Here is a 12255-nt window from a genome sequence, read left to right on the forward strand (position 1 = left end):
ATGGGTACAGTGTAGCATGACCGCGCAATTGTCATTCAAAGTGTGACAGCGCTGAAAGCTGAAAATTGGCCTGGATGGGAAGGGTGTTTAAGTGCACAGAAGGCAAGTGGTTAAGTTGTAAGCAACAAGTGTCAGAAATAGGCTTAGTCTTTAACCACCTCAATATTGGGCACTTTCACCCCCTTCCTTCCCAGACCAATTTTTAGTTTTCAGCGCTCTCACACTTTGAATAACAATTACTCAGTCATGCTACACTGTACCCAAATTACATTTTTTTAATTTTGTTCACACAAATAGAGCTTTCTTTTAATGTTAATAATTCAACACTGGGTTTTTTTTGTTTTTTTTATTTTTTTTACGCGAAAGAGCGAAAATGTTGAAAAAAACCCCAATATTTTCTACTTTCTTTTTTAAAAGAAATCCAATAAATCAAATTTCGTCCTTAATTTAGGCCAGAATGTATTCTGCTACATGTCTTTGGTAAAAAAAAACCCTGTATGATAATAGGCTTGTGTGAAAGTTATAAAGTCTACAAGCTAGGCTACGTATCATTGAAAATTGATCAATCCTGATGTACTGACTACCGATCTGATTTCTTGAGGCCCTAAAACGTAAGGACAGTACAAATACCCCCCAAACAACCCCTTTTTGTAAATATGACAGTCCAAGGTATTTAGTAAGAAGCATAGTGAGTTTTTTGAAGTTGCAAATTTTTGCCCACAATAATTTGGGTAATGAAGAAGATTTTTTATTTTTTTTCACAAAACTGTCATATTTTATTTCAAGTTATTTCCTACAAATTTTTTTTTTTTAAGTCCTCGGTGGTGCAAAAACCTACAACGAACAAACAGTGGGAGAAAAAAAATAAAAAAAGTGGCCATGCCAAATGTGAAGTGACCTAGGCCCTGAGGCCTGGTAAGCAAAAATTGCCCCCGAACTTAGCCAAAAGGCCAGGCCCTAAAAGGCGCAGTGCATAAGGGAAGCGTTTGTGACTGTGACCATGTGCTTTTTCCCACAGTGAGGTCCCACACCCATGGCATAAATAAACTTGCAACACCCTAGAATATATTCTGCTACTCCTGAGTATGGCGATACCACGTGTGAGACAAGTAGCACCTTCAGGCGTTCTAAAGGCATAAATTACACATTTAATTTCCTGAGTACCTATCACATTTTTGAAGGCCCTGGAGCACCAAGACAATGGAATTACCCACAAAATGACCCAATTTTAGAAAGAAAACCAATGTATATTCTACGAGGCATAATGAGTCTTTTGAACATGTCATTTTTTTTCCACAAGTTTTTGGAAAATGTGGAAAGAAAATGAAAAAAAAAAAAAAAAAAAAATATATATATATATATATATATATATATATATATATATATATATATATATATATATATATAATATAAAATATATAATTTTTTCTTTTTTTCACAAAGTTGTCAATTTATAAGATATTTTTAATACATAGCATGTACATAGCAAAAATTACACCCCAAAATACACTCTGCAATCCTCCTAAGTATGGCAATACCACATGTGTGAGATTTTTCCACAGCCTGGCCACATACAGAGGCTCCACATCCAAGAAGTACCATCAGGCATTCTAAAGGCATAAATTACACGTTTCATTTCCTGAGTACCTATCACATTTTCTAAGGCCCTGGAGCACCAGGACAATGGAATTATCCACAAAATGACCAAATTTTGGAAAGATAAACACCCCAATGTATAATCTACGAGCCTTTTGAACATGTCCTTTTTCCAAATTTTTGGAAAATGTGGAAAAAAATGAAAACATTTTTTTAACACACAGTTGTAATTTTTTTTTTAAATATTTCTAACACATAGCATGTACATACCAAGAATGACACCCTAAAATACATTCTACTACTCCTCCTGAGCATGGAGATACCACATGAGTGAGACTTTTCCTCAGACAGGCCACATACATAGGCCCAACATGCAAGTAGCACCTTCAGGCTTTTAAACCATAGCATGTTGTAACGCTCTTGCGTTTTTTGTTAGTGAATGGATTTGCAGCTGCAGAATTATTACACTCAGTAGTCATGTAGAGATGTGTTGAACAAACATATCCAACTCTCAGGACTCATCACCGTGCACAGCCTGCTTTATGCAAATATACATACACTCAATATGATGTTCCTGGAGTGATAGGATGTATATGATAGTATAGAGGTGAGAGACAGGCGTTAGAAATGGTGAGCACTCAGTAGTAATATTCAGGAGAGTGGTAGGTGATGATAGGTAGTATGCAGATAGGTTTAGCAATCATGTATAGTAACAGGTGGTAGGGGACAGCAGATGAAGTATACAAGAGAGAGTAACCTAGTGCAATGATGTAGATGATGGTAGGCTCAAGAGCTAGCAATCTATGAAGTTATGCAGATGATAGAAATAGTGCTTACATAGTAACAGTCCTTTAGTATGCAGAGGTAGATAGTGTAAGTTAGTTAGGAAGAAATCCCCTGTGGGGTACTTATCACTAGTTGGGTTAGTAGTAGCAAGGTCCAGTAGCAGGAGAGTGATCCGGTAGCGAGATACGGGATCGGTAGCGAGGTTCCAGTTTTGTTCAGGCAAAGGAATAGCTAGAAGCTCCGGCAGCATAGGACAAGACTGGTCAAGCATGCGGTTTGAATGATCAATGAGTGAGAGAAAACCGGCGATTGAAATAGCCGCTCGGCGATGATGTCATCGTTCTTAAAGGTGTATGCGTTCCACCTAGTTAGCAAGGTGGGAAGCAATATTAAGGTAGAAATGGGAAATAAGGGTACCAAAGGTACCAGAATCTTACAGTACCCCCCCCCCCCTTAAGGCCGGCTCCGGAAGGCCTATAGTGCTGGTTTTTCCGGGTATTTCGAGTGAAATGTTCGTATAAGCCTAGGTGCGTGAACATCAGCAGTATCCAACCAGGTGTCGTCTTGGGGTCCATAGTTCTTCCATCTTATGAGATATTGGAGTCTTCCTCTGTGGATACGAGAATCCAGAATCTCCTTGATCTCATATTCTTCTCCGCCTTCAACTTGTACTGGAGGTGGAGGCAAGATGGTAGGCCTTATTCCTTGGTTAGGAACATGTGGTTTTAGTAGCGACACATGAAAGGATGTATTTTGAGATCTGCCGGTAAGGTGAGTTGCACTGCAGCTTTTCCAATGAGTTTCTTAATTGGGAAGGGTCCCAGAAATAAAGGTCCAAATTTTTTACTAGGGATCTTTAATCTCAAATTTTTTGTAGATAGCCAAACAAGATCCCCAATAGCATATTGAGGAGAGGGTTTTCTACGTAGGTCGTAGTACCTTTTTTTGTTGACTATGGGCATGTGATATGGTGGTGTTGAGTAAACCCAGAGAGTTCTTTATTTGGGTGAGATAATCAGAGGCCACTGGGTTACTTGATGGAAGGATGCGTGGTGGAAGAAGAGTGGGATGAAACCCATAGTTCAAGTAGAATGGACTTTGCTTAGTAGTACTGTGGGTTGCGTTGTTATAAGCGAATTCCGCCAGCGGGAGGAGGTCCACCCAATCGTCCTGTAGGTATGAGGTATAGCGACGTAGATATTGCTCAATGCACTGGTTGACTCTTTCTGTCTGTCCGTTGGTCTGAGGGTGGTAAGGAGAAGTAAGTTTTCGCTCTATTCGTAGTATCTGACATAGAGCTTGCCAAAACTTGGAGATGAACTGTGAACCACGGTCAGACAGAAGGGTCTTTGGAATACCATGTAACTTAAAGACATGTTTCACTAGCAATTCCGCTGTTTGCTTGGATGAAGGTAATCTTCGAATAGAAATGAAATGTGCCAGCTTGGTCAGATGGTCCACTGACACTAGAATGGTGTTAAATCCTTTGGAAGGTGGTAGTTCTACTATAAAGTCTAAGGACACAACTTCCCATGGAACCTGGGGTATTGGTAGACTACAAAGTAGACCAGATGGTTTTGTAGTGTCAATTTTGGACCTTGCACAGATGTCACAAGAAGAAACAAATTTTTGTACGGTCGTCTTCATGTCAGGCCACCAAAACTGCCTAGTAAGTAAATTGAATGTTTTAGTCATACCCATATGTCCTGCCATAGGCACATCATGCGACAATTCCAAAATCTTGGTACGCATAGTAGGGGGTATGTAAAGTTTGTCGTTGTAATAGAGGAAGCCTTCTGCATCAGCACTTAGTTGTGGTGGAGGTGAATCCAGTCCTATGCTGTGCAAAATCTCTTCCTTCAGGGAACGAACAACACGGACAATACGTTCATAGGGTATTATAGGAATTGAAGGTATTTCGGTGTAGTTATCCTCGGTTAATCGTGACAGCGCATCCGCCTTTTTATTTTTGTCTGCAGGAGTGTAGGTCACCAAAAAGTTGAATCTTAAAAAGAATAAGGACCATCGTACCTGCCGGTGGGAAAGAGTCTTGTTAGTCTGAAGGTATTGAAGATTTTTATGATCTGTGTATATGAGAACTGGTAATCGAGTACCCTCAAGTAGGTGTCGCCAATTCTCCAATGCCAATTTTATGGCAAGCAACTCTTTTTCACCCACTGGGTAATTCACCTCGGGGCTGCTTAGTGATTTTGAGAAAAAAGCAACTGGGTGAAGTGGTGAAGTATTTGTTGGTCGTTGGGAGAGAACTGCTCCTACTGCCATATTTGACGCATCTACCTCCAGGATGTATTGAAGGGATGGGTCTGGATGGCGTAGTATGGGAGCAGAAGTAAAGCTTGATTTCAACAAGCGGAAAGCTCCATTTTGCTTCTTCTGACCATTTGAATGGTTTTTTTATACTTGTGAGTTGTGTGAGAGGTCTCACAATAGCAGAGAAGTTCTTGATGAACTTCCTATAGAAGTTAGAAAATCCGAGGAATCTTTGTAATGCTTTACGAGTTGTTGGCACAGGCCAATCTAGAATACAGGATATCTTGCTCATATCCATTTTGATTCCATTTTTAGATATGATGTATCCTAGGAATAGTACTTCTTTATGAAATAAACATTTTTTTAATTTTACGTATAAGTTGTGTGCAAGTAGTCTGGACAACACGAGTCTTACATGTTTTATGTGTTCAGATAAAGATTGAGAATAAATAAGTATATCGTCCAGATATACTACAACACAAACATCAAGTAAGTCTCGGAAGATGTCATTTATGAATCGTTGAAAGGCTGCGGGAGTATTACACAACCCAAATGGCATCACAAGGTACTCGAACAATCTGTATCTGGTTCTGAATGCTGTCTTCCATTCATCCCCGTCACGGATTCGGATTAGGTTGTATGCCCCTTTTAGGTCCAATTTCGAAAAGTAGGTAGCCCCGCGCACCTGTTCAATAAGTTCAGGAATGAGGGGTAAGGGATAGCGATCCTTTATTGTAATGGTATTTAATTGCCTGTAATCAATAATAGGCCTAAGACTTGAATCCTTATTGCAGACAAAGAAGAGTCCTGCAGCAGTAGAGGAAGTAGAAGGTCTGATAAACCCTTTCGCCAAATTCTCATCCAAGTATTCCTTGAGATGAGAGAGTTCATCCTGTGAAAGAGGATAAACATGACCGAAAGGCAACTTGCTATTAGGGAGTAGATCGATACAACAATCATAGTCCCTATGGGGAGGCAACACTTGAGCATTTTTCTCAAGGAAGACTTCCGACAAATCCTGGTAACATAGTGGTATAATCTCATCTGTCACCACAGACAGGATCTTTCCATATGATGAGAGATTACACGTGGTTTCGCAATAGTGAGAAGAGAAGGTTAGAGTTCTTGTTTTCCAATCAATGATTGGTTGATGTATGTGTAACCAGGGAAGTCCCAAAATAATGGGAAAATGTGGTGAGGTTAGTACATGAAAAGTGGTAGTCTCCATATGAGACTCATTGGCAGTGACAAGGAGTGCTTGTGTCTGTTTGGTGATTGGACCAGAGGATAACGGAATACCGTTAATGAAACTAAGAGACAGGTTTGAGTTTTGAAATAATAGGTATTTTATTTAAGGTAGCAAAACAAGTATCGATATAGTTCCCACAAGATCCTGTGTCGATCATAGCCTTGGTGGTGATCCTAGTTTGGTCCCACTGTAATGTCAAATGAATAAAAAGATAAGGATTAGAAAAGGAAGTCGTTAGTCCCCCTAGCAAGACATTTGAACACTCACCCTCTTTTTTGCGGACAAGGGGACAGCCGCTTAACAAATGATCCGGGGAGGCGCAGTACATGCAGAGATGTTCAGATCTTCTCCTGGCACGTTCGGTAAAGGATAAAGGTGGACGTATCATTCCTACCTCCATAGGAGTAGGGTCAACAGCCGACATCCGAGAAGGACTGGACAATGGCAATCCCATCTTCTCAGCCTTTCTTTCTCGCAGTCGTCTGTCAATATTGATACTGGTCTGTATCAGGACATCCAAGGTGTCAGGTAAATCCGCTCGGGCGAGCTCGTCTTTAACGGCTTCTGATAGGCCGAGTCTGAACTGAGTTCTTAGAGATGTATCATTCCACCCTGAATCAAGGGTCCATCTCTTGAACTCTGCCACAAAGTCTTCAACAGGTCTCCTTCCTTGTTTTAAAGCCCTCAATTGGGTATCAGCAGTACTCTGCCTATTGGGGTCTTCATATAAACTAGCGAGTTGCGCTAGGAATAAAGGATAGGAATTGAGAAGTGGATCATCTTTCTCAAAGAGAGAGTCTGCCCAGGCACGGGGATCACCCGTCAGATAGGAAATAGTGGTACAGACTTTAATTTGGTCAGTAGGGTAGGTACGAGGTTTTAACAAGAAAAGCAATTGACATGCGTTTTTAAATTCACTAAATTTTTTCCGATCACCTGTAAACACTAGAGGAGGGTTTATCTTAGGCTCACGGGGCTGAGCGGCAGAGAGCTGTGCAAGACGGCCAACCTGCTGTCTCAAAGCCTGATTTTCGTTTTTTACCTCTGTAAGAGCAAGTGTCAATGCATCTACTTGTTGTTTTAATTGCATTACTTGAGTGGGTAATTCTGCTGAATCCATATTTTAGGGCTCGTTCAATCTGTAACGCTCTTGCGTTTTTTGTTAGTGAATGGATTTGCAGCTGCAGAATTATTACACTCAGTAGTCATGTAGAGATGTGTTGAACAAACATATCCAACTCTCAGGACTCATCACCGTGCACAGCCTGCTTTATGCAAATATACATACACTCAATATGATGTTCCTGGAGTGATAGGATGTATATGATAGTATAGAGGTGAGAGACAGGCGTTAGAAATGGTGAGCACTCAGTAGTAATATTCAGGAGAGTGGTAGGTGATGATAGGTAGTATGCAGATAGGTTTAGCAATCATGTATAGTAACAGGTGGTAGGGGACAGCAGATGAAGTATACAAGAGAGAGTAACCTAGTGCAATGATGTAGATGATGGTAGGCTCAAGAGCTAGCAATCTATGAAGTTATGCAGATGATAGAAATAGTGCTTACATAGTAACAGTCCTTTAGTATGCAGAGGTAGATAGTGTAAGTTAGTTAGGAAGAAATCCCCTGTGGGGTACTTATCACTAGTTGGGTTAGTAGTAGCAAGGTCCAGTAGCAGGCGAGTGATCCGGTAGCGAGATACGGGATCGGTAGCGAGGTTCCGGTTTTGTTCAGGCAAAGGAATAGCTAGAAGCTCCGGCAGCATAGGACAAGACTGGTCAAGCATGCGGTTTGAACGAGCAATGAGTGAGAGAAAACCGGCGATTGAAATAGCCGCTCATAGCGGCGCTCGGCGATGATGTCATCGTTCTTAAAGGTGTATGCGTTCCACCTAGTTAGCAAGGTGGGACGCAATATTAAGGTAGAAATGGGAAATAAGGGTACCAAAGGTACCAGAATCTTACACATGTACATACCAATAATTGCACCCCAAAATACATTCTGCTGAGCAAAGGGTAAAATATTAAGATTGATATTTTAAGTATTTATCACCACGTATTGTATACACCTTTTTGTATCTTCAGTGTTTATTTGTTCACACAGTTTCTACTGTACAACAATCACGGCACACATCCCAGAAGCGTGACGGACGCTTATTATATTGTCAATTCCACTTTTGATTTGTGACACATATCAATTTAGCGCACCTGATTTTCTATACACTAAAATATTAAGATTACCTGTGGTTTTTGCAGGCAGGATTACTGTCCCAGCACAGGAAAAGCATTGGTCCTGACAGCCAATTGAAATGTCAAGGAATTGTCCAGCCAGCTGCCAGAGATATGCCTAAGTATTGGTCCTGGCAGTAGTTCAGGTGTCAGGCAGAGGCTTGGCCACTTCAGGTGGCAGGCAGAGGCTTGACCACTTCAGGTGGCAGGCAGCGGCTTGGCCACTTCAGGTGGCAGGCAGAGGCTTGGCCAGTTAAGGTGGCAGCAGGCACAACTACAAGGCTTAGGGCCTTGATCACGTAAGACCTGAGGACAGGGGTAGAGGCTTCTCCCACCCAAATCTCTTTGAAGCCTCCGAGTCTCCAGACCCAAATCCGAGAAAACCTGAAGAAAAAAGTTTTCTCCACTCTGAAATTCTATTCTGAAGCCCCTCACATATGTGAGATCCCTGTGCTGTTTGAAATCCCAATAATACAGTGGCAGGGCAAATGATCAGTTCAGGAGGCAGGCAAAAAGCATGGTCATTCAACAGACTGAGGTCAATTAAATTTAAGGCAGAAACACGGTTGGCAGAGGCATAGTTGATAAAAGGTCCGGGTCATACACAGAAATAACGGAAACTGGAAAAATATCTTCACATCATAGTCGATGAGCAGTCCGGGTCATACACAAAAAAATTAGCAGATAGTGGAAACTGGAAAAATGTCTTTACTAATAGTGTAGTGAAGTGTAATAAATCCGATAACACTCTCCAATACAGAGGCCTGGGTGGGAGGGACATTGGGGACAGTAGTATCGGGTGTCACTGCGAATTCCTCTTCTTGAACATACACAGCATTTTTTAAGGGGTTTGCGGCCTGTGTGGGTAGGAGGGATGATATTGGTGAAGTGCCTTTCATGAAGTCTGGCTAATGTATCGGAGCAAATTTGTTCAGGGGCATGGCCATAGGGATAGAGAAGGGCTGTGATAACGTCCTCTTGAAATTTTAGATAGGTTCGGGATCTTTGAGTGCACTTGGAAAAAAGTATCAGGCAGCCACGTAGGGTATAATAATATTGTACATCCAGGAGGCTAGTATGGGCCCTGCCTCGTTGTGGATGGGACGCCCCGTTACTAGCATCTGGCCTATCATCTGGGAACGTTGCCCTGCTTGTGCTTGCTACTGCACAAGGAATTGCAGAACTGCTAATGGATGCCTGCCTATATTCTTAGAGTGCTGGTGGATGCCACAGGATTTATTGCGCTGTTGGTGGATGCCTCAGGATTTGTTGCGCTGCTGGAGGATGCATGCGCCTGCTCAAATCTCCTGAGCCTCTTTGTTAGGATTCTGTCCTCCTTAGTTTTCATTTCAGAGCCACTGCTTTCTACTGGCTCATACTCGCTATCTGAGTCTGACGGAGAGAGTTCCCCCGCTACTCTTGCCTGACATACTCTGGAGTATATGGAAAGCCTCCTCGCTGCTAAATAATTTTTCTCCAGTCGTCTGTCCAAGACAGCACAGGAGATATAGGCTCCACCTCTGGAGACAGGAAACACAAAGGATCAGGTGACTAAAGGGGCAGACACCCACGACTTCCTCAGTCTTTTGTGTTTCCTACCCAGAGGAGGAGGCAGGTGTGGAGCTCGGCTGATACCTGTCCTGGTCAGAGGACCATGGAGGCGATCAGCGGTGGGGGCCCCCCGGTGGCTGGCGAGGCCTTGATCGGCGCTTCTCCTCCTGGAGCCCGGGGAGGGCTAGGTCTGCTGTCTACAGCGGTGAGAAGTCCTCCTCCAAGCTGGTCCGGATACAGGGGCAGTGGGCGCATGCACAGGCCCTGTGTTCCGGCCTTTGGAGCGCACGGAGGAGTGCGGGGGCTTCCGGTATCACTTCCGGTTTCGGATCTCACAGCGGTGATGACGGCGGAAACCATGATGGTTTATTTAAACTGCTGAACCGCTCTGAGCAACTGCTGGGCTTTCCTGTTCAAGACGCAGCGGCGCAATGTTACAGGAGGAAGAGGCCTCTCCCATGAAGACTGCAGGACATAGCGGTGGTGGCGCCACCCCAGCTCAGGTAGGTGTCACAGGGGTAGGCTACCTACTAGGCTGGGGGAGGTGGGGAGGAAGTCTAGGGGCTCCTCGGAGTGCTGTGGATCTTCCTGCTTGTATGTTTCTCTCTCCCCCTTCAAGCTGAGTCCTGGCTAAAGAGCCTAGGAACTCTGGCTTAGCTTCTCTGGCAGGGGTAGGGGGTGGCTGTTAAGTAGGTGTATCCCCCTCCTTTGTTTCTGTTTGGGGGTCTGACTTTTTCTTTTCCCCCTCTTCTCATCTTCAGGCTCAGCCCAAAGAAACAGAGAAACCGGCAGGGAGGGAAAGATGCCCGGCCTGTGCCTCTAAATTTAAGGAGGGTTGGAGTAAACCCCTCTAAACCCTGCATAGACAAATTGGTCTATAAGGAGTCAACAGGGACATGTAAGAATTTAATCACAGGAGTCCAGAAGGAAATGAAGGCGATTAAATCCATGCTGTATAACATAGAGACCCCCAAACAGCCAGGAGAAGCCCCCCTAGTTTTAGCCCCAGAGGAGGGTGGAGAAACAGAGGAAGTGGACTCAGATTCCCTTGAGGAGCTTAGTGAGGCAGCTTCTTCCAGGGAGGTCCTTGAGTTAGGGACTAAATCTCCTAGGTATAAGCTATCGCCTAAAGAGGTTGATGCTTTACTAGGAGTGATTTATGAGACCCTAGAAATTAAGGAAGAGCAGGTCTCTTTGTCCCTACATGACAAGATGTACCAGACCCTTAAAGAAACTCGAAAGTCTAGGGTTTTTCTGGTACATAGTACTTTGTCGGACTCCATTAAAATGGAGTGGGTGGAACCTGAAAAGAAGCTATTTTTTTAAAAAAGCTTAAAGAGGAGGTTCCCCTTTGACGAGGATCCCTCTTGCATCTGAAACAAGTTTCCAAAACTGGAAGCGGCCTTCTCACAATGCGCCAAGTCTACAGACCTTGCCTTTGAGGACATGGGTGTCCTTAAAGAGCCCATGGACAAGAGAATAGAGATTCTCCTTAATAGGTCATGGGAGGCAGTTATGGCTAATCTAAAGCAAGCTATGGCCACAACAGTGGTGGCCCAGAATTTGGAGGTTTGGCTGGACCAACTTAAGGCCCATCTGGGAGAAGGGACTTCCTGGAAAGAAATTCTGGATTCCCTACCTATGCTGTCCAAAGCGGCCGGGTATATGGCAGATGCTTCGGCAGAATCTGTTAAATTGTCAGCTAGAACAGCAGCCCTGGTGAATTCTTCTCGCCGGGCCTTGTGGTTAAAATCGTGGTCAGGGGACTCGGCATCTAAAATAAACCTCTGTAGTATTCCCTTTGAAGGGGACCATCTGTTCGGCCCAGACCTAGAAAAGGTCTTGGACCGAACAGCAGATAGGAAGAAAGTCTTCCCATCTAAGGCGAAAAAAAGCTCTGGAACAGCTGTTTTTTTTTTTTTTTTCATCCCCAAAGACCACAAGGGCAGGCCTCTAAGATGGTGGGGGGAAGGTTGTGTCAATTCCTCCCACAGTGGGAAAAGGTGACCCAAAACGGGTTCATATGGAGGATCATCGGGGAGGGCTATCAGATTCAGTTCAGGGGCACTCCGCCCGCAAGAACGTTCCGGACCTCCCCTCCCAAGGATCCGCAAAAGGTGTCAGGACTGCTGTCGCAAATAGCGACCTTATGGACCAGAGGGTTCTCGTTCCAGTGCCCCAAGAAGAAACAAATTTGGGTTTCTGCTCACACGTCTTTGTAGTGAAAAAAATGTTGGGGAAGTTTTGGCTTATCCTGAACTTAAAACCTCTGAACAGATGGGTGACCTACAAGAGATTCTGAATGGAAACCATCTTTACGGTGAAGGCGATGCTCCCCCAAATTGCTTTATGGCTTCCCTGTATCTATGAGACGCCTATCTGCATATCCTGATTCACAAGGAATCTCAAAGTCTCTTGAGAAAAGCGATAAGGTGGGGGAGTGCAGTTCGCCATCTACAATTCCGCGCTCTACCGTTCGGGCTGACCTCTTCTCCCAGGATGTTTACCAAAGTTCTGGCGGAAGCACTGGCTCCCTTAAAGAGGAAGTAAACCCTCCTCTGTAACTTTTTTAC

The sequence above is a fragment of the Pelophylax lessonae genome (assembly GCF_965119305.1).
Source record: "Pelophylax lessonae genome assembly, chromosome: 1".
Taxonomy (NCBI): Eukaryota; Metazoa; Chordata; class Amphibia; order Anura; family Ranidae; genus Pelophylax; species Pelophylax lessonae.